General features: G+C 35.7%; 1 long non-coding RNA gene across 3 annotated transcripts; it reads right to left on the bottom strand.

The window, feature by feature from the left end:
* Window positions 1–24,597, bottom strand: LOC146597938 (uncharacterized). Of its 3 annotated transcripts, XR_014895378.1 has the most exons (6): window positions 24,523–24,597; window positions 22,972–23,012; window positions 6,335–6,390; window positions 1,778–1,921; window positions 1,234–1,527; window positions 1–599 (listed from the first exon to the last, which is right to left on the bottom strand). It is a non-coding gene; the product is annotated as an uncharacterized LOC146597938 (long non-coding RNA). The 3 variants fall into 3 exon arrangements; XR_014895379.1 differs by lacking the exon at window positions 1,234–1,527; XR_014895377.1 differs by lacking the exon at window positions 1–599 and having other exon boundaries at window positions 820–1,527.
* Window positions 24,598–24,608: the final 11 nt, after the last annotated feature.

Below are 24,608 nucleotides of genomic sequence, written 5' to 3'. Positions count from 1 at the left end.
TATAATTAAAACTAACAATAAAAAAACTCCCATAGGAAATAAGATTAGAGGGACTGKTTTTTTTTCCCTGTTAGTATTTATCTTAATACATTTTTAAGGTGACCATAATTGTGGTTATAATTTAGATTATCTACATAATTTAGATTTGCACTGTGCTTTTAATGGAAGAATCTGCTGTGTACCATACTGATGGTCAGTTTAGACATTGYAAGAATGCCTTTTTCAAATGCTGAATATGTCTTTTTTAGCAGAGGTCTCTGATAAAAGATTTGAGTTTAATACATGGCAATAAAAAGAGGAATATGAGAATTCCCGTTCTCTTTAGTGTCAGCTTTAGTTAAGACATATGAATGCACATGAATAGTCTTGTCAGAATCTCTGAGACTACTGACATTCAAGATCTAACATATTATTACTTCTGACCAGAACATTAGCTGCTATGCAGTAAGGAGAAGGGAAAAAGATAGGACCAATCCCTAATCAGATAGAAAATTTGTGCATTTTTCTGCTTGGAAATACTTGAATAGAMCATTTCTGCTTTGAAAAATATTACATCTATTTTCTCCAATCTGAGATGAATGACTGCAATCTATTTAAATCTGCAGGAGAAAAAAAAATAAAAATCATCATTTTATGCCTGATCGTGCACCTCTTCCTCATGGAAAATACTCTAATTAATTAATATAAATGAAGACAACACAACCAAGTATTAAAACCTTGTAAAAGACACATGCTCATTCAAGGAAACTTTCTAGTACTTCTAGCTGCTAAATCTATTTATTACCAACAGACACAGAAAGTTTCTTTAAATTACTAGTTTCACATAAAACTAATCTAATTAAAGAAAAGGTAATTTAGTTAAAATAAGATCATTTTAATTCAAGTATCAGTATATATCAAATCTGGGATATCAACACAAAGGAAAGGTTCATGTACCAGAAGCAAAAATCTTACAAGGTACTTCTAGCTGACTTAAAGAGAAAATATATTCCAGAATTTTCTGTTATTGACAATATGCTGCCAAATAAATCAATACTACTCAAAAGCATTGACAATCAATCAGTAYGTTTGGCTTTTGAAATTTGAGGTAAAAAATGAGTACCTTCCATTTATAGCGCAACAAAAGAGAATATTCTGTACTTTGCAACTGAAACYACCTTTAGTCCCCATTTACGAGATACAACATGTCAGACAAAGAAACTGATTTGTTTGATGCAATAAATGATGGCAGACCTTTACGTATTTGAAGTGCAACAGATGGTCTTCCAAGAAGAGCATAATGACTGGCAGACAGTACACTTCGTTAGAGTGGCTTGGAATGTCTTCAGCAATTACACAGTAAGTGCTTGGGGGGGGGGAATCCTGTCATCTCTCTGATTCTTCCCATGTAAATAGCGGCAACTTCCTTGTTCAGATACTAACAAATTGTATCGCTGAAAAATAGACCGACTAGCCAGTGAACTGGGAAAAGATGCATCTTTGGCCCCCACAGGACTATTCAGAATGGGGCTTCAAAAATGCTGTCACCTGAGAAAACAGCGGCAAATAGGAAAAAAAAAATATATATATATATATATATATATATAAAATTTAGTGGAAACAAGTTTGGGCATGTAGCTGTAAAACTATTCAGATATTCTATGGAAATTTATGGAAAAGAGGGAACTTTAAAACAAAGTCCTTCCGACTTTCAGAAGTTGGGAGGTGAACAGACACAGATACAATATGCAGAAACTCTAGAGAAAAAACAAAAGAGAGTAAATTACTGAATAATGACCTCCTTTCTTCAGGAAATTAAAGGACAGTACTGGTGACTTTCAAGAGTCCTCTTCAGCATGAATCTCTAGCTAAAGTTCTTCAGGGCAGAGTAAAGCAAGCTTTTCGGGGCTGTGACAAGGTATTCCCACTTTTATATGACAACCTACAAGTCAACAGTTAAATAACAGTTATTGTAAGATACAAAAAGAGTAGTAAGATGCTGATCTTTAATATTATATACATGGGTTAGAAATTTTTCACTTCTTTCCCTTCCCTCCCTCCATTCCCCATAATCCTGGAATTAGTCTTTTTTATTATAAAATCTTCCCCACCAAATTCATCCCGGGTAGAATTTTATATAGCAACATAAACCCAACYAAAATGTGTTCTTTAACAATGTAACTTAAATGTTGATGGAATCATAACTGCATTACTCCCTCTCCAATTAGCAGCAGCTTTCTTTATGTTTGCTTATGAAGCGTAAACTCTTCGCTTGTCACTACAAAGACCTTCTGTAGAGGACTTAAAAAAACAGCCACAGCAATTAAAATGACAACAACAGAGGTGGACTAGTCACATTATGACAGAAAATATCCAGCTGTTTCTTTCCAGCAAAAGGACACCAACTATTTGAAATACAATGACCAATTTTTGCCAGTCTACCTAATGCTGATGGCTATTCTGGCCAATGTAAGGATTTCCAAGCAAGGAACACAAATACAGAACTAAACCAAACCTCACAGGCTGATTTTCCTTGATCAGGATTATCATTCATAGCTTTTACTCATATAAAGTTCCTTTTCTGCTAGAAGAATAGATACTCTATTCCGTGTGAAATTCTCTAAAATCTAAGTAAAACTGACTAGTTTTAGTCATCCAAAAGCAGAAAGACAAAAAGTAAACTGATAGTATAAGGACAAGCAAATTAGATTTTAAAATTATTTATTTTGGTTGTGCTGAAAAACATTCAAAGAGTTAATTAAGACCATAAGTCTCACTACACCCAAGCTATTACTTATAAAACATTAACCTCTGTTACAATCACATCTGTCTTTCTGTGCTGCCRGCTCCTGCCTGTTCTGTATCACAACAGTAATAACACGGGTAGTTATTTGTAACACATGTAGGAAATTTTTATTATTATTTTAAGCATACATTTAAATAATAAAAAAAGGTTTGAAAAGTAGATGTTCCAGGTTAGCTTTTCTTAGTTAGAATATAGTGAATGAATGCCTGAAATGATAGGATAAGTTTGATTACTAATACAGCAAGAAGGATGGTGAAAAACAACTCATATATACTAACAACCATTCAGGGGGAAAAATATGTTTAGAATCCATCTACAAATATACTATTGGAGCAAAAATGACGACAAAATTATCGTGAAGAATTTCATGATTGTTTCTTTTTTGTTAGTCTTTGCTTCTCGTAACAGCAGAGACACAGCAAGAGCTATGCATCAGAATTCATCCATGCATTATATTTTGCACATCAAATTAAGATGATTATCCATGACTTTTTAGGCAAATAGAGGAATGCAGAAAACATGTCAGCTGTTATACATAGAATATATGAGCACTTCACTCTCTGTTTTACATTTAAAAGAGCAGCAGGTAATTAGCTCAATTATTATACTGCGAAAAATTTTCATTTGTGAGTTCAGAAGCATCTTTGGTTCCTTATCTATTAGGTGAATCAGAACTTACAGGCAGCTCATAATATTTGTTTTCCAAGCAGTGGTTGTCTGCAAAGTAATTGCTGTAAGTGGGCAAAAGTTTAATGCCTTCTTCTTTCAACCTTCAGCCATAAAATATTTGTAAGTGGAAAACTTATAGATATTAAAAAAAAAAAATGCAATATATAGAGGACAAGAAGAAAAAGGGAGAACAATACAGAGATTACTTAAAGAAAAACAAACAAAATGCCTTTTGTTCCCTAAATTCCCAGAATTCATCTTCAGAATCCATGCCTGCATACTGTAAATTAGATAAAACATTTTCAGACTATAATATTATACTTCTCTACATTTCATCTCAGAATTGTTTGACAACATGCATCTTTTTCTCTGTGAGTGTTCTGTAATGAATTTATTTGCATTGGGAAATACATAAAAAGCTGTTCAATTTCAAACTTTGCAAATTACRCATCAATGCCAAATACTTTCATGTGATAGCATATGCAGGTCTCTACCTTTATCCTTTCCATAGTTCTGTGGGCATAATAACTACCATTTTGCACTAATAGCCACAAGAAACATAAGACTGCCAAAAGTTTTGAAATCAGCAGGTTTGACAAACCAGTAATAAATCCTAGGCAATAAAAAGTATGCTCAAGCAATGTTTCATAAATATAATGATTCCTTACAGATGTTTGTATTTAATACAATGGAAAGAATGCTTAGTTCCATCTGGCCAAGTGGTATCAGACACCAAATGACTAAAGACAATGAGACCCAAGCACAGGACTGTTCAATCTCAAGAGGTAAATTCCTTGACATTAGGCTGACAAAGTAATTTGAAATTTTGTAATCTATACATGGTTTCATACAATAATTGTGCTTTGTATTTTACAAATATTTTTCTATTCATGAAAATAGAGAAGCTAGTCATGCATTCTTTATTTTTGAAATTAATACTCATTCACCTAAACAGTGATTTAAATGACTGGGATTGTTTGTGTATGAAAATTATGGGTTAAGGCAATATCTTATTAAACTGTATTGAAAATGCAGAAATGAGACTATCATTGTGACTTGTTCTACAGCCTCCTTGAAGTCACACATACAACCTGTGAAAGTCTAAAACTTTACAATAACATGCAGGAAAGTAGCAACTATAGCTATGTTTATCATCTTTGCAGGCTAATTTATTTGTATTTGTCTCAGAAGAGGCTGACTACCCATCGCTATATCAGAATGGAAAGTAYCGTAACAACTGCTTAACAAGATGTCTATGTTTCCTCTAACGTCCTTAACTTTCATATGCTCAGGAAGCTAAAGCCTTTGAGTTACTTTTATTCCTTAGATACTCAAAACCAACCAGTTTTAGAAGGCACTAAGTACTAGAAATACTATGTGCTTTCCAAAACAATGGGTCTTTCTTTTCACATAAGTCTTGAAGGATTCTACACCAAAACAGAAAAGAGTACAAATGTGGAACGCCTGAAAATGTGGTCCCACAATGCATGCAAAATGCAAGCAAAGCATTAAGTTGTAATGGCAGTCTAGAAGTGGAGATGGAGTTCTAGCTGGAGGTTGATTCAAATCCCTGTTAAGTGAATGAGCACTGCTGAATGTCTTTTTAGAGAAAAATAAGAATTCTGTTATCTGATCAGTATAAAATGGGGTTCTACTTGCCTAGATATCAAAAGCTCCAGCCTGTTTAGTCAGAAAAGCTGTTATATTAAATAAATGATTTTCTGGAAGACTGATTGATGTTTGCAAAGTACTAGGCACATTCTGAATATTAGCATATTTCACAAATGTGCAACTTTGCAAYGTGATTCCAGTGAGCTTACAAACCTTGTAAAACTTGCAGATCAAAAACCTATGGGAAGGGCAAAACAATTTTCCTGATGGAAAGACCTAATAGATTCAGGAAAGAAACTGATGGAAGCTGTCATTGTGTTACCTCTAAATACAGACGACTGCATAGCTCCAGTCACTGTTTGTAATGAAGACAAGCAAAAGGCTGTACAAATGGCAAAAGAATATGGCAACCACAGAGCAGGACATTCTACTGACATATGGATCCCGAAAACACTAACTTCTGGATTACAACATCTGGAAGGATAACAGAGAATAAAAATCCAGTTCCGTGAGGCAGAGCAGGAGCCTATGTCAACACTAATCACATGCTTGCGTTATTACTCAATGGATRTACTTGAACCAGAGGGATAAAGGGGTACTTAAAGGAATACATGGCAGATACATGCAAACAGGTCCTGGTTCACTGCTGCTTTGCCTCTTGTGTAATCACTTTCATTGTAGAGGAGCACTAGTTGGAACTCAGGATACCTTGCTTTGTATTAAGTGAAAAAAAACCTGCGCAAAAGCAATATTGTGATACACCATCTGGTGTATCAGRAGACATTGGGGAGACAACTTTGACCAAGCACAAACATAGACAAACCAAAATACGAAAAACAATACATGAATATGATAGGCCATATATGAATTGGAACATAGTAAGCACATGTACCTCTGAAAAAAATTTAAGTAAATTGCTCTCCTGAGGAAAGGCTGTAAGACTGTATCTTATTTTTTCAAAGCTACACCATCAGTGAATTCCTGTAAATTAATATTCTCCTGCAAATAAACTGATCTTTTCCACTTTTTGGCAACTCTGGTAAAGACTGGCTTAAAAAAACCCTGTAAGTAGGGCTTTATTCCTACGAGAAATCTCCCCGAAGGAGGAGGAGAAAACATGAGCTCAAATTACTAGCACAATCACATTTCGTAACTGCCTGTGCCTAGCCAGCAGTATTGGTTCTTTGCTGTTCCAAGTATAAAAATGCACAAACTTTTCTCTCTCTTTTACTAAGAGGAAGAAAAATCAACTTATCCTTGAGTACTTACAGAGTTTCAAGAACCTCAAAACAATGGAGCACTGTGTACCCAGCTCATCACAGACTCTGAAAAAGATGCAAGGAAAAGAAAGCACAAAGCATGTAATTACTGTTTCATGACACATTTTTGTTATTAATACATTCTCTAAGATGGCAGGCATAGTACTGCAGTTTAATTAGATGATAACTGGAGGGGGGGTTRAATTTATGAGGTAATAAATATGTTTTGGACTAATAATCTCCAAGGCTGAGGTGTTTATTAATCTAGAATATAAAGATTATAAAGTTGGTAGGAGAAAACATTAAGTTGCACTGAGATGCCTATTCTTTTTATATTCTGAGATTTTGAAAACTGGTATTTTCCTTCTTCTGGCAGTTAGATCAGAAAGCCAAGATTGCTGTGGACACTGCTGAACAGAACTAGAAATTGTATTCTAAATGTATTCTAATAGGCAGAGATAATTTAAATTTCAGCAGATGTTGTGTGTTTTAAAGTTTTGCCTTTTAGTAAGTTTATAATCTCCTAAACTATTAAGTACTGCAAATAATACCTTCCATATTATATCCTCCAACAGCTGTCAATGTCTTATTTCTGGACAGATGTGCTTACACAATAACTAGACCATACACAACCCTAACAGAAACCCCCACGATTACTCAACTCTCTCCAYTTCCCTGCTTTTGGATTCACCTGCAAGACTAAACTATGTGGTAAGCAAGCATGTCAACTCTAATGTCTAGTTACATTTTGTCTTTTCTTAACATCGATCTAAAGACTTTTTTTTTGCCTAGTTCAGCACTTTAACAATTTAGAAACTAACTGTTCAACATTGTGAGGATTTATACCACAAACCACCATGCCAAGAAGTCACAGGTTTGAAACTGCACCATCTATTACTAGTCTTTGGGTACTCACAACTAGAGCTTTACAAATTGCCATAGAGTCCAGTCCATTTAAGGTACTTTTCTCTGTTATTTTAAAAGTGTCTGTGTCTGAGGCATGCAAGAGGGAAGACCAGATTTAATCCTGGCACAAGTGGGCATCACTGGAGTGAAAGACTAGGTTGCTTACTGGAAGGCTAAATTTAGGCTTGAGAGAACTACAGAGGAAGACTATGGAAGGAACGCTAGGACGAACTGTTTGTATTCCTCAGGAGCACCCCGCTCCTCACAAACAAACCAAGACTGACAATTGCAAAGGGAACCCTGTCCTCACRGGCCTCAAACAGGTGATGGCTGCTGCAGCATTAATGGATGAAACTGGGGAAATCCCGGATGTGCCAAAAAAGCCACGGCACACTGGCGCAGGGGCAAGAGAAGGACGAGAAGGGCAAGACACRTCACATCTTAGGTGGTGGAAAAGAGAAAATCCCACTTTTCTGAGCCACTCCAAGTTGAGCAACAAAAGCAAGCAAGCTGTGTTGCTGAGGTTGTAAACATTTAAAAATATATAAAAGAATGTTTATTAATTAGCTTRGGTGATCCAAATATAATTGGCCATAGGTTCATACAGCTTCCAGACTGGCTCCATAGGTTCAGAACAAAGGCCTCAATACTAAATCTGGAAAAGACTATACAGATATTTAAAGGAAGATGCTGATGACAGCCATTTCCAAAGCTCTTGCTTTTTAATTCCCAGGCTTATATACTCTCTCCAAATGAAACAAGCAACAGAGCTAACTTCTCAATATTAAATCTCTAGGCAGTATGTTATTCATATAGCTTATGTAGATGTCTTTACCCTCTGGAAAAACAAAGTTTAAGAAAAATGGTTCTATCTTTGGGGAACAGTTTAAGTCTCAGGATAACTACATTAGGAAATCTAACTCTATTACTTTGTATCTTACATTTTATTACTAAATTGGTAATAGGAAATTACCAAATAAAATTGGTATTTTACTTGGTAATTTTTTTCTGTGGGCCTCGTCTAATATGAAAGATGGTGATCATCAAATTTATTCAAGTTTTCCTGTCAACAACATCATTAACCAAATCCCTCAATTTCAAAGTAAATAAAAGCATCTGGGTTTCTAGCGCAGCAAGACTGACTAGCATATTTAAGCCTCATATATAGATGAATTTGCACTGGACCGAATTTGCATATTAATGAAGGACTAATTGCTCTTTGCAGTCAATTTTATGCAAATGAATTTACTCCTCTCAGTACAATTTTCATAATGTTCAGAAAGAAACAAAAAATGTAAAACTTTTTAAAAAACTATACAAATGTTAGACAATCAAGGAAGAAATATCATAATGACATCAAACAGCTTTACATTAAAATTGTATATAGTTCATCTTTTATATTGTTGCTTTATTTTAACAGTCTCCTACAAAGAATTGAACAATTCATAGAATAACTTCAGCTTATTCCCCAACCTCTGCCTCAAATTTTAACAGCTTGTAACAACCCATTATATTATCTTGTCTCCAGCTGGAAGGATGGAGTTTGAATTTTTAGGGGAAGTTAAGTTTGCTAAACAGGAATTTATTTTCTCTCAGTCTTCCTCACATCACAGGTCAGTTAAGAGACACCCTGCTTCCTGCCATGACTTTAAGCTAGTTTTTACCTTGTTTCTCGCTATCAAGAAAAAGGCCAAAGTCCAAATCCCTGTTCAGCCCCTCCATCTGAGTTGAAATTCAATAAACTTAGAGAAAGACAGGAAGGTACATGTGAAAGAGAGGTACCAACAAATGTCAAGAAAAAAAGAATGGTAAAAATGGAGGGAGAGAAAAATGTGTATAATCAAGTCTAGCTAAAAATAGGAAAATTGGAGGGTTTAAGAGAAAGCTAAAGAAAACAAATGAAAAAGAAAAATGCATCCACAAATGCATCTACGGGGAGAAAACCCCCCCCCTCCCAAAACTAAAAGAACAGGGAAAACCTAGTAGAAGAGTTAGTAGGAATCTGAACTTGCATATATATCCTCTCTCCAATGAGAAAACCCTTATTTTAACTATAAAGACTGATAACTGTATTATACATACATACATTTATATATAATCAAATCACTTATAGAAGGCAATTTTAATCAGAAAAGGAATTGCACAGAAATTATAGCTTTAATTGACTTCATATCTTTTTGTAGAAGAAATACTGTGATGCATACACATGTGAATACGGTTACAGCCATAGCTGCTGTAGCTTGGATTGTATTTGTTGCCTTTCTCTGCAGCTTTTCCTGCTTTAATATATCCTTTTTAAGACACACAGCCCACACAGTATTCAAGATGTAGATATATGATGGATTTATAATAGTATCAAAGCATTTCTTGTATTTTTTCTCTATTTCTTTTCTAATAGTTTCTAGCATCCTATCCGCTTTTTGGATCATATAGCATTGAGCTAACAAGTTTCTTATAACCACAAAATTTTGTTCCTGAGAAGTAATAGTTACGACCATCACAGTACTTCATGATCAAAGTAAAATAGTCTTTAATATGAACACCCTTTGACTGAGTTTTGGCAGAGAAGCAGCAGAAGAGCATAACCTCCCAGGGCTCGGATACAAGGAGCAAGGAGCACAGAGAAATTCCAGAGAAGCTGCTTTGCTGTCTCTCCTTTCAGTCTCAACCTGGATGTCAGAAGCCACAACACATGTAGTTATAAAAGTATAAAAGTTAGAGTTATATAAGTTAATAACAGCAATAATTAAAAAGCGAATAAACTGCATTGCAGCTGCTGAGGCATTTTCAGCAAAGGAACAAGACTCCAGCTCAACAAATCAGCCAGGAGGACTTGCTATTAAAAGTTATCTGAAAACAAATTATAGTTCTTTGTTTAGTAGTACTTCGAAGATAGAGCTTTTAGTCTGGTTTATGAATTCAAAATGTCTTCCTGTTTTGTTGATAGAGAGGAATAGAGGCAAATGCATCCTCCTTTATAACTCACTTATACGGCATTTGAAAACCTGCTATGGGTTCTCCTCCTTTTTTCCTAAAAGATGTCTGCTTCAAGTGATTAATGCTGTGTGAATGTAAACAAAGATAATTATTCAAACAAGAACAAGATGTTCCACCCAAAAATGATTAGCTTTTTCAGAAGATGAGATGCCTACTTCTAATCATCAAGAAAGGTTAACCTGACCAGATTTAATTAGCTACTTAATACAATAATAAAGATGCATATATTATTGGTGAAGAAGAGATTGCAGGAGCAATGCTGAATCCAAACAAAATACCTTGATCAAATACAGAGACTGAGAAATTACATGAGGTGTTATTACATGATTACACTGGTGTAAGAGTTCCCAAGTTTTCACAGCCATTATGCAAAATTTTGAAATAATTAGGTGAAGTTCTGCATAGACAAATAACAATAAATATAAATTAAACAATCCACCCCAAGAAAAAACATATTAAAATTAACACAGTAACTTTTCTTGACACTGTGCTTCAAATCCATAGATGAAGTCAGCCATTTTTTACAGATTATTTGACCTTCTAGTGAAACAAACAACTATTTCCTTATAATCAAAAGAAATAAGAAAATGTCTTCCCACCATTTTCTTGGAATCACTGCTGCTCAGCTAACTTGTGCAAGGCTACAGAGCAGAGTTCTGACTCTGAATTAAGACACAGTTCTCACTGGCTAGGTGTATTTTAAAACACACTTCTCTGAAGAACAGACGCTTTCAAGTTTCATGTATACCATAAATATAAAGAACCGAGCAATACATTTTAGAAAGAAGTTCTCAATATTTCGTTAGCATTCAATTTCTGAAGGAAAAGGACAAGGACTTATGGAAAATTTTATATTATAAAAGGAGATATAAAAGGAGATATTAGACAAAGGTTTTGGGCACTGATTTTTTTTTTTCCTAAAAAAGAATATATATATATATATCCTTATTCTGGAATATTTCCCTAATAGTGAAATGAAAGCTTTCCAGCACAATAACAAAACAACTTAAGTATTTTAATATTATATATTAGGAATACTGCAAAGTATATAACCCTTCAATGAACTTCAGGAAGACTTATCAGCTTCATATCTCCTGATAACATGTATTAGCATGTGCTGGTTAGGGGGGAGTTGTATTTGAAAGTGTTACCAAATAATGGGTTTTAAACAACAGCACTGAGCACCAAACCTTCCATTCCTGAAGATCTTCCCCCTGCTTCAGTAAAGTTTAAATATCCCTTAAAATAAACAGTTCAGTGCAAACCAATGCATCCGATACTGATTTATTTTATTCATAAAAAGTAACAACATAATGGTAAATTCAATCTATTCAATGAGAAGTTTATGAGCTTAAATATATCAAAAGGGCAATGAAAGCTAATATATAGTGATTAAATAACAATCTGTGAGAAAAAGACACACAACTTTCAATTCCATGTTAGTGAAATCATATGCTGATGAAAAACAGGCTTTCGAATTTTTTCAAAAGAAGCTGCAACTCTTTGCTCTTTCCAACAGCTTGAAAGTTCATAAGGAAAGATTAATCTATCATTTAACTGAAGCGCATCTCAAAATAAAGTTTTTGATTAAAATCTACATTTCTGAGCCTCCTAGCAGTGCCAATATTGCTGAAACAGGACATCAGCTGCAACGCCAGCAATTCTAGAATGCAGTGCCATGAACTGTAAATCAGTTTTGTCCTACTTTAATATTGGTTTAACAATAAAAGAAGAACTTTGGTGTTTAATATTTAAATAGTATAATTATTCCTTTAGAATTAAGTCCAGAAGGACCTTCCATGGATACACAATGCACAACAATGAAGAGAATAAGTTATTTCTAACCACAAGGCTTTAATTTGTGGGACCCAGTTTAAAGGTACTGCCTAACTTGTGTGTGCTGCAGAAGACAATTCCACTAGAGGAAACTCCTTTGAAGAGGAAATGCTCTCCCCAGTGAGGATGATGCCAGTGGATCCAAGCACAGAATAGAACTGCCAAACTTAAATGCTGTCAAAATAGAAAACTACGAGCAGGTGCTCAAAAATCATAATCAGCGGCTATCATGGTGACCTGGTCTTGAAACCTAGACGCAAGGATCGCTTTCTCCATCGTTCTTATTGCAGTGCAGATTTGAGTATGCAAAGCCTCCCTTTCCTTTTTTCCCTTCCTCCTGCCTTTTTTCGCTTCAGTTGGATACTATGTGGATGGGTGAATACAGATATTTAGGCTATTTTGGAAAATACCTATAAATGAATTAAGTATTCTCCCTGAACATTTAGTAGTGAATTAATAATGTTCAGATGCAATAATTTTTCTGGAGGAAGGTGAGACAGAAGGTAAGTTCTGCAGCTGCGCTACAGAACCGGGGAATCTCGAGTAACTGTAACTGCAGCTGTCAATTTGTGTCAACCATAGCGGAAATCAGAAATACAGAAACATTTCACAGTATTTAAGTAGATACAAGATACTACTGCAAATTCAAACATAGATGGTCCTCTGCTCTAAACAGAAAAATTGTATGCTTAAGGAAATGTGAGAGAAAGTTCATCTCGACTTTGAATGCTGTTTGTCAGATCAAGTACTTAGAGTTACATGCACCAAGGAACGATGACAAAGAGATAAAGCAGTATAGGCTGAGCTATGACTTTGTGATCCAAGGGAACATTTAAAGTAAAACAAGACTCTAATGTAGAGGACAGGTGTTATAACATGACGTCTAGTGGTGGGATCACACCAACTGTTGTAGTGGTGTACTGCACTACACAGTATTTAGCCACTATGTTTCATACACCTCTCAATAAAACCTGTGCAATGGAACTAAATCATGGTTTTCCAATTAAGTCCATCACTTATTGCGCCCTGCCTTCRTTTATTCCAGAAATTAAAAGAAAAAAAAAAGTTGAATAAATAGAAAGGGAAAACGAAAGAAGAGAAAGGAAAGTATTCATCTGCCTTAATTATGAAGCTATACAGAGAACTTAATAGAATTATTATCCCTACCATGGAATTCTTACGCAATGGAAGATAAGTTATATAAAGCCATGCTTTTCAACATTCAATTACTACTTGGGCTCTCACCATGAAAGCATCACTAAACGTAAAGCCTAGTTTCATCTCTATTGCCTGGGATGGAACACTACACAGTTCAAATACARGAAGGAACTGCAACGCCTGGACCACGCTCAGGAAACAGACTCATCTGAGATTTTAGTTGCTAAAGTCTAATAATACGTTTACACAGTTATGAAGGCAGACTAGAACAGAATCTCTTCCATAGCTTTCCTTCTAAAACGCTAGATTTGTAGCTACATTTCATTTTGGTGCAGGCTAAGGTCTTTCGTCCTGTTACAGCAGGATACTGCGTCTCAAACCTGAGGTCTCCTCCTAGCTGGACTGCATGAGAAAAAAAGCAAAACAAAACAGATTCCACCAACACATCGACCACCATCACCCACATTCAGTGCAGCAAAGACACTCAGATTCTGCATTTCAATTCACACGTGGTAACTGAGCGCAGCCAGAGGTACATTCAGAATTGCAAAATTAGAGCCATCGTCCATTCCCTCCACCCTGCTGCTGCACATACGCTGGACTTGAGCCTGTGCACGTGCTGAAATGGCTTACATGGAGAGTAGTTTAGGGCAGGGAACGTGGCTATTTGTCTACATAGATGTAGGCCAAGAAAGGTATACTAAGAATATACACACTGAAAAAGAGAAAAAGGTAACTGGCAGTCACTCTCACAGAGGTAGGGTCGTAGGCCCACCAATATCCTTAAAGGCAGGCAACTAAAAAATTAAATAAGATATATACTGATAATTAGCATAGTAATTAGTGTTGAGATCAAAACTTATATTGATTAACATCTACAGAGTACTGGAAGATAGCACTCACTTTTCATAACAGTTGCAACTCTTACTTATTAAATTGAATTAATTTTGGAAATGAGAAATATTTRTATCTGCATGCAAATAAAGACAGATCTACTTCATCAATCCAGTAAGAAATTGGTCACAATGAAAATAAGATGGATTGTCTTTTCCTTATTTATCATTACACTCCTATTCTTCAATCAATTTTCAAGTGCCAGGTAATAGTTAGCATGATGAACTGAAAAAAAAAATGTGTTTATTACTCAAGCATTATTTATTATTTGCATTATTTCAAAATGAGAAATAACTGAATTCCTCTATCTTGTATGCATATATAAACACTCCTCACCCCCACAAACACACAGTTATGCTAAATGTTTTGTGACTTATGTCCAACAAGTGTATATGCAAATCTATACATAAAAGACTTACAGACTACATACATACATAGAGGGAGTGCACACAGACAGGCATTTGTACATAACAAATGTAGAGTGCTATTTACTACATAACACAGAGGGATCAGACCATTTGGGGAATTTCTGCAGATCTGTGAAACCAGGGTGACATGTTTGGAATTCTTGCTCCCCTCTCCCCTGCTGAAATAACTCAGGCAAATGCACAGGTGTAGCTCCTTTAAACCTTTATATAACATCCTTTGTCTGCATTCAACCCAAGCCCACAAAAACCAGGTAACACAAGGACTAAATTCTAAGTTTGTGTCACTCACATGTACAACACACAAAGTCTCATTCATTTTGCAATATATTATTTTTACAAGTTACTTTTGAGGGACAATCTGCACCCTGAGTGAAGTTCCAGTAGTAAAGTGGCAAGTTTTCTGAGGTGACTGAGGAACAGCAAATAGATTGGGGCACCTCTAGACCTAYTGGTTCCAGTAAAATCATAAAATCCTGTCTCCTGCTGTATTACAAGCTCCAGCTCAGAGCAGCTTTGTCAAATTCAGAGTACAAGTCTTCTGTAAGGGGAAAAAAAAAATGATGCTGTAGTGCCTGATGACCATTTGCCTCATCACTGAGGTGCACGGCTTTCATACGCTTTGCCTACGGATTTATTTGTTGTTAGGCATAAGAAAGTCACAACTGTTAAACATAGCAAACTGAATTTTATTACCATACCAATATGAATTTTCTTCCAATCTAAATTTTAATTGACTAAATATTTTGCTAAATATTTTGCTTCAGCATTGTGTTTTATTTGCTATAAATCACTGAGGGGTACTTGCAATAAAGAAATTCTGTAAAACTACTAAATGTCTGAAAGTGAATATAAAGGGGTTTAAAATCTTTTTTTTTTTTTTTTTTTTTTTTTTTTTTTTTTAAGTATTTGGTTGGTTGAAATAATGCAGACAGAGTAACAGAAATATTAGGGGACAGTAGAGAATGGACCAAACCCTTGTGAATCAACTCCATTCTAATGGGCATAAGGAAAATAAAATCAGCCTCAAGTTGACGTAACTGGTATAGCTCCAAAATGAAYGTTAGACATGAAATAGCAGAAAAGGCTGACTAACCAAATTTTTCTCCTGTTGTTGTTGTTATTACTCCCCTTCTACATTTTCAACATATCCTTTAATGCTCTTTCCTTTCAGAAGGAAATCTAAGTCTCTCAATTTTTGTAATCTCAGCTGCAATCTTCTTCACGGTATTTCGCTCTGGATGTTTCTTAGTTTCTATGAGGAATGGTTCTGCCCAAGATCTCAATTTAGAACAGAACAACCCTGCTTTACCGATATACTTCGAAATACTCCAAAATGCAGTACAAGGAAATGAATTAGACAAGAGCATACAGGAACGTGTAGTGCAGGCATGGCTGCCATGAGGAGCTCACCAGTAACTGACACAGCTTTGAGCGCTAAAACTAGCTATAGTAAGGGACAATATTGACCTAAATGCCAGGGTTGTCTGGTGGTGGGTGGGAAGAGATTTAAAGAAATTTAACTTCCACTTCAGCAGTTTCYACTGACAAGTATTTTAATTTAACATCTACTTAGATTTCTACTTAAACCCATCTTCAGATTGCTTTTGAAATTCTTGTATGTCTAAATAGCAATCTCTATTTTCATTTTCTATTGTCCTACAATTTTTACATTCTACATAATTAAAAAGTCCAACTCAATTTATCTTTTTATCTAAGTCAAAGATAGATATAATATACCTTACCTTTTGCTATATCTTCTCTAGATCAATAACATCGTTTCTGTGTGGTCTTACATAAAGGTTCCAGATGAAAATCAAAGTGTCTAGTGCAGTGGGTCTTTTGCTTTGTATTCTGGCTATTACTAACATAGCATCAGATACAATTCTTCCTTTTCTAAATGTATGTCTACACTGTAGTAAGAAGTACTCAGGCTACATATTTTAAAGCCAAGAGCAGCGCAGCTGCCGCAGCAGAGGCTACAACCCATGCCCTCAGAATTTCGGAGGCCCTTGCATCCATGCCACATGGATTATCACCGGGTTAGTTTACAATGTGTACTGTAATCACAGGTCTGACTGCAGCAGCAACACTGGTTATAGGAAACAAACTACAAGATAACCTGTATGATTAACATGAGCTATCAATAATCATCTATTTTTAAGTACAACATCCTATAAATCATCCTAATTAGTAAACTAGATGACTCCTTTTTAGTCAACAATCCCCAGTCTACTTCCTTATTTATTTTCTTGAATTCAATTATATTTGCCACCTGCTGGCCCAATCACCTAAATGACAGATTCTGGATGTAAGGTAGAAGCTGGGCTATAAATAATAATTTCATTATATTTCAATTTAAAATATTGCCTGCGCCTATTTTCTCTGCTTTATGAAGAATGTTTATGCCATTTCCTCCTTCTGGGCTCTGCTGGCTGTAGGACACTGCTTTCCTTTTGGGAGTTGCAGCAGCAGAACCAAGGAGAACTTTGCACTGCTCCCTATCCTCCACTGCCCACCCCATAAGAAACAAGGCTGAGACTTTAGCAATGGGGAGGGAGCACTAGAGGCTAAATACAAAGGAAAGAAGCAGATTCTAAATCAGAAGAACTGACGGGGGTCCAAAAAAACCTAGCTGGTCGCTAGAAAGGACCCTTGGTAAAATAAAGGCTAGAAAATACTTATTTAGCAGATAAAAAGACAAATAGTCTCCTCCACTTCTTTTCACATCAATATAAATTCTAGTATTTTTATTTCCCTATCACGGAACTCTGGAACCCCTCTACTGTGTAAACCCAGTGACTTGTATTTCTGAAAATCTTATGGAATGAAATCCAGYCTGTAAAACACACACCATGCAGACGAACAGTTTTACTCGAAGCAGGAATTTAAATACCTTGTTTGGTGTAGTTGACTAGTCTCAAATTTGGCAAGAAGTAAATGCAGTGAAGACACTCATTGGCTTTAAAGATGAAATCATTTAGCAGTTGGATCGCTATCAAACTGTAAAAGCACACAGTCCTATCCATGTATGAAAAGAAAGATCACAGAAATCTGAAATCTGTTTTGGTCCATTTCGTTCTTGACCCAAAATTCAGCACCATCTAAAACATCAGGGTTCTGTACTTCAGGCCTTCAAAGAAAGCCACATTTCCTTCCATCACCTTTCAAAATGTATCGTATAAACCTACGTCCAAAGACTTGTTAGGACATTCTGGAATCACTACAACATGCTCAAGAAATACTGAAAACTTGGAAAAGCTACCCATATGAAATTAAGTCAACCAAACATAGTGGTAGGAGACTATAAAAATAATGACACAGTATGTGCATAAATCCATGCTGCAAAATTTTTGATTTCAGAAATTTTCTCCTTTATGTTTTCTCATAGGTAGTTAAAAATACACATGAACACAAGTTATACTCTAGCAACACATTTCTTTTGTCATTTTACGTCTTTCATTTGGCCAGTCTTCTCCCAGATTTATTTTCCTTGACTGTCATCATTTAAAAATTAATAAGTCAATAGCGTAAAAACTATAATTTTGCAATAAACAGTAATTTGGGTGAGCGTGTAAAGCCACACTGTATAGAAATGAGAACGTTAACCCAACAGAAGGTGTAAAGTCAGCTATTGCCCCAACAGAGGAGCCTTACAGTAAGAAACTGTACAACATTTTTATGTAGCATGGGGGGGGGGCGGGGAGTGCAGCATGGGAGTTTTGAACATTAATACTGCAGCTATGCTAAATCTACTGTGTCAGCCTCTGTTTGCAAGCAAAACAGATTTAAGGAAGTACATTTTCACTGCAGCATTAAAAGCAGAAAAACAGTTAATTTGGTTAAGTTCAAAAGAAGCTTACTTAAAAGAGAATAGACATGAATTATGTGTACCTGTTAAACATTTACAGACAAATACTGCTGTATGTAGATAATTATTCAACTTACGTAAAGTTTCAAAATACAAACCAAACAGTAATGCATCTTACAATTATATTTTAAGACTGTGGAAATTATGCAATGATAGCGAAAAAGGACTTTATTAGAATCTAAACAATGAAAAATAAAAAACAACTTATGTTTAATCATAGTTTCTTTGGATAATGTCTTTTGTCTGTTTTCATGTCTTTTTCTGAATGTATCATAAAATGTTAGGTGGATATTTGAGTGACTGAGTAGAATTTGTAAATATTATTTTATTGTAGTGTTTTCACATTTTCTTGTGCATTAAAAAAAAGAAAAGCTCTATTGCACTCAAAGAAACTTACACAGGGCAAATACTGCTCAGCTGCTGTTATCACTCTGACATATTAAAGAAATTTAAACAATTTAAACAAATATGCCAAGTCTTTCGCAAGCAGTGAGTTAGTTGTTTTCCATAAGCTCTGAACACTGCTGGCCTCACTGAAAACCGTGTAGAAGACATTCTGCAGGCCCTTTCTGACAACAGGCATAAAGAAATATCCTCCGTACAGATAAATTCCGTAAGATGGGATGCATGATTTGAAAATTTGGAGGAGTAGGCATGTACACATATATACACACACAAGTTTTGGGCAATAGGTCTGACTTGAAAGTTTGTCTTCCTCTCCCTACCCTGTTTCTTCTTCCTCTTTTAAAGTATTTGATCACTAAATCCAAATTTTCAGAATAACAAGGAGAAAACAAAAACAAAAACAGAATCCACAGTAGAGTTCTAAGAAAATTCATACCATCGAGCTGAAAAATAAATTCAGTYGTTTTTACCCTGCATTAGGACCACTAGGAGAGCAAAAACTCCACTCCTGTTCTTTACCTCTAATTCCAGGAGGAAAGGCTTAATCTTTCCATGCACAAACAAACCAGAGTCCCTCWGACTTTTATGGGAAGTTGGGATATGCAAAAAAATAAGGAGATGTTTGTCATCTGTATCAAGTGCTTAGGGTATATGAAAGATCTATCCAAATTTAACTCTCAGTAAAATTTCTGGGAGCCAAATTCTTCATACCATATTTGAGGTTCTCCTTTAGTCTAATTATTTTACCTTTTGCAAGGAACTTAAGAAAGACCAAACTACTACATCATTTAATGCATAACGGCATATTTTTCTTTTGCCAGAGAACTTGATTGTAAAAATGCAAAAACAAGCGCACACGTGTACACACACATACACACACAAAGCAATGGGCAATTCCTATTCTACAGGTTTATGCAGTCTTCTATTAATTCAGTAATATAATTMCTCGGTGTGTCTATTTTTTTTTTCAAAATTTATGCCTTTTATACTTGTGAAGTGTTGTACTCATTATTTTGGCAATTTTGTTACATAACGAACATAGTTCTACACGTGGATAAGACTTCCCAGTAAACTAACATACCTCTGTTAACACACAATCTTTTTTGTTAGAAATGGAGTAAAAAAACCATTCCATATTTCTAAAAACGTGGAATGTTGTATATGATCACTAAACTAAAAGCAAAAAGGAAACATTAACTTTGTGAAGTGCAAAAAATGTTATTGACCAGTGAGGTAAATATTGACTGAAGTGAAGCAAATATTTATGTACTGATGTTAACGGGACAAATCCTGTTCAACATGACAGACAAGATTTTTCCTACTATACTTCTATGTTTATATTTATTCTGACAGTTCTGAACGGAAGTATCTGGAAATCATTCTACAATGGTAATTTTTTTTTAAATATAATTGTTTTTTCCTTAGCAACTAAAATGGAGATGCATTCAGAAGGCCAGAGTATTTTTACCTTGTAAAGATAGGCTTTTTGACAAATTGTCTTCAAATAGACAGAGTGTATTAATTTACACATTAAAATCAGAACCAAATAACAATATTCAAGACCTCTGTTTAATTGATCTCTATAAAGGTAGACAGGAAGTTACCTATATCGTATTTTTCAACCGTTCATAAACTAAAATTTTTCTTAGGTGCATAGTGGTAACTAATGCCAAAAGGTTCTTTATCTCATTTGCTTTGGTTACATTCAGTCAAACAAAATTTTTTGATAGCAAGCAATCTTAATTATTAAAAACGTCCAAAGTAAACTTTTTTCTTTTGTTAGTTAAAAATTGCTACCCTATCAGAATGTACACAAACTAGTTAAAAAATTACTTACAGTAAGTAATACCTCAACCTGAGGCACTAACAGATCCAGCTTCAGTTCCCTCCAATTAATAACGTGTCACAGAAGAAAAAAAAAGAAAAAAAAAAGAAAGAACAAACAAACCAACCAACCACCTTTCCCACTATAAAAAGCCAACCTAAATTAATAGGCCAATATAACTTTTAAACAGTTCTATTCTGATTATGTGTTACATTAAAAAGAACATTCAGTTGTTTCCTGAACTTAAAATGTTTAACACTTATCAGTGAATATAAACACTAACTAAGGAGGTTATTGTAAGCAGATATTACAGATCAAATTTAACTAAAACAAGCCTATCTATCTCTTCCTTTAAATCAACTCACAGTAAGTTTCTACTTACGTGAGAAGTCATTACTCAACATGACTACCCACACAAGGGTTCATGCATTCAGACTAATACATTAGGCAGATTGGGGGGGGGGAAAAAAAAGAAAGAAAGAAAAAGAAACTTCAAAGATTCTTCCACTGGAAATACCTTTAAACACACCCACTAACAAATACTAATGTCTTACACAGTGGAGGATCATCACAGTACATTTTCTGACCTAAATACCTTTGTAAGCAGCTCTCACAACAGCAATTAGCACACACCTTCTGAAATTCTCTTTACCAGCTGAATATTTTTAGAGTAATTATATTTAACAGATTCCTCAATGTCGCTACAAGAAAAGACCAGTTCAGATAACAGCTTTTGAACTTCAATCCAACCAYAAGAATTGCGCTTTCTTACAGAAAAGGAGAGAGGCTGAGCACCCTCCTGTGCAGTGAGCAAAAATTACAACTGCCCTTTGTGGCTCCACTGTCTAATTTTTCATTCAAGGCTCTACCTATATAGAAGACCAAAGATCTGGAAGCTAATTTGCCAGTTTTAAGAATGATCTTGCACCATTTCACTAGAAATGCTCTCAGCTTAAAATGATTTAATAGAAAGCAGCACATTGCTGTATATGAAGGACTAGCAAGATTATGGGAAATCTCAGGGAACAAGATGATGTAATTGCATTATAAAAATACCTGACTCAACTTCTTTGTGAGTCTGCTTGACAAAGCCTACATAATCAGACTTCAATAGTGAAATTCAGACTCCTCTGCAATCATTCTAGTTCCACTTCTGATGTCAGTGGGGCATAATTTAACCTAAGCTTCTTTCAACCCATTAAAAAAAAAAAAAAANAAAAAAAAAAAAAAGACTGGTCATTGTGCTAGACTGCCTACAATATGGGAGCACTGGAACTGTTTTCCTGGGCTCAAAATTCAAACTGAAGTAAAGGCTGTGTAACTGCAGGGGTTAGTTTTTACAAATGCTGAACATTAAAAAGGCAGTATCCAAATCCAAATTTTGGCAGGATTTTCAAATCTCTCAAACTTTTTAACCCAATACTACTTAATTTTGCAAAAGACTTCCATACTCAGGTAATATTTTAGGAGGAATGAAAACAATGCAATCTTGAAATATTCAGGGCATTCTGCTACTTTGCAGACTCTTGTATGGAAATAGATTTTAATCATATTAACTACAATTCTTTTCCACATATCTCAGATCTGTTACTTCAGATTTCACCCAACATGCATGCTGTATTTCTAATTTTAAATGACTTCCATATCTTCCTTCCATTTCTTGTGATAACAAATGGTGATAATACAATTATTAGGGAAAAAAAATAAGATTTTAATCCTGTAATCTGTTTTAACCAGGCAGTCCTATGCAGAGCTCCTTCAGGAAGTAGGACCAGGATACCAAATATTTTCTTTTAATGTTTCTATGTATAGAATCATCTGTAAGTAAGCTCTAGTACTGAAAAACTGTTGAAAATTTAAGTATCATGCTGCCAAGGTATTGCTGGCAGAGGATCAGCATTTCTTCCAGTACTGTTTCATACTTTTATTTAAAACCACTGCAAAAGCAGGTATGAAATGATGAAAAGCCCTGAGAGTATCAAGTTAGGAGGTATTGCCTATACCTAGGAGGATGAGGAAAGTCTGGGGCTACTGTCCTCTTTTTCGACCTGAAAATATGTCCAGACAGTGATTTGACTATCTCTGTGAAATTTATAGGCTTCTTAGGAGGTGAGTCCAAAATAGAGACTGGCAAATTTATTATTAGGTATCACATGACCCAATGCATGCAATACCTATGGGAACAGACTTCTGTCTAGACTTCCAAACAACAGACTTCTATGTTAGCAGCCTCTGAAATTTTTCCTGTATCAGGAATTACTCAGTCTAGAGTGCATTAATAGCACCACAAGAACATACCTGTTAAATAACATCACTGAAGAGCTACATACCTTCTAATAAGCTGCAAATTGGAGACAAATCAGCAAGTGGCCTGCATGAGCAAACATTATTAATTAATATGTTGTCATACACTAATTTTTTATTTCCAAGGCATATAACAATGAGAAACAGTCTGTGAAGAATTCTGATTTTAAACTATGTTTGCACTTTAATGTATTTTACAAAATACCAGCAGCTGAACCAGGCTTTTATATTTATATAATTCCAAGTAATGTGCAGGAGGCTTGCATAATTCCCAACCATATGATATTATTTTTAAAGTGAAAAATGTAAATTGCTCTTCCTTATTTGAGAATCAAATTAAGATGTTTCACATTATCCTTCAGAATCCAAACACTATGAGAATGACTTAGTGAGGAAAGGGCAAGAGAATGACCAGTGAAGTAGGGGATAAGTCACACATAACAGTATTGCATCTTTAGAAGGATGGTGATATAGCCACGTATTTCTTCGAGTGCTTCCAGCAGGGCATCTGATTTCTGCAGTGGCGCTGCTACTGACTAGTGTTGTAATAATTAGGCACAGTGTTAATGTTTTATATTAGCAGAAGTGTTATACAACAGAGGACAGGAGGTTGTTTTTTTTTTTCCCTTTTTCGTTGTTTGTTTGTTTTTAAATATTTAAGCATATGGGTAGCAGCTAGTCCAGGTTTTGCCTTGGTTTTCATCCAATAAGTTAGCTGCACCCCAAATGAAATGAGGGGGATAATTCCTCCTTCTCCCATACAAACCCACAAGTCTCCAGTCAAAAAAATCTGGATGCAGATTCCTTTGAAGGTAAGCAAAAAACATCACAAAAATAGATAAAATTGCTAGAGACGCCTTCCTCTGCCCTACCTCTAACACAAGCACAGATGTGCCCAGTGCTTTCGGCTTCTTCCTTCTTCAAGTATAAAGCAGAAGATTTGACGGTATGAGATGCTGAATACCAGGCCACTTCATTTTCCCAAATACTTAGTTTTCCGACTCGCGAGATCTGCCAAGTCCAGCTGCAGCAAACTGAAACGAGCTGCTCCCTACAACTCTGCTCCTCCTCCCTCCCAGGGCTACAGGCCCCATGGCGGCAGAATGTTCCCGTTTTAATTCAAAACAACATGCGGCTGATTTTCAGAACTGGTCTGGTATCAGGCACTGATTTCAACACAAGATAGATACCTAAATACTTAAAAAATATATATATATATATATATTTTCTACACGTGATTTATCCAAGAATACATTTCAAGAAGACAATTCTGAAGGTATTTAATTTTTAGCTTTGCCTGAACAGTAGCCTTAACTAGGGCAGCGTTTTTCCCCCAGGTTTCCTAGGGGGCAAAGCCAATTGCAAACCAGCAGGACTTCCCTGCCGCAAGCAGGGATCCCGCCGAGACGCAGGATCCTGCGGAAGTCAGATAAATACACGTTTTCCCTTCGTTTCCCTTCCATGACTGCCTCCCCAGCTGCTCCTTAATCGAGGCTTTGAGTAAAAAAGCACCAGGAACGTTTCAGCACCGTCACACCCCCCCCCCCCCCCCCCCGCAGCGCCCCGCGCCGCCTCACCGGCCCTTCCCTGACGGGACGAAGGCGCCGCGCCGCGCAGGCCGCCCGTTGCCAGGCAACGCGCAGCGCCGGGCCTTCCTCCTCCC

Source organism: Rhea americana, unplaced genomic scaffold, assembly GCF_003343005.1.
Source record: "Rhea americana isolate MKP2758 unplaced genomic scaffold, rheAme1 scaffold_175, whole genome shotgun sequence".
In the NCBI taxonomy this organism is placed as follows: domain Eukaryota; kingdom Metazoa; phylum Chordata; class Aves; order Rheiformes; family Rheidae; genus Rhea; species Rhea americana.
Note: the sequence above shows the minus strand (reverse complement) of the source record. Positions and strands in the feature narration are given on the sequence as shown.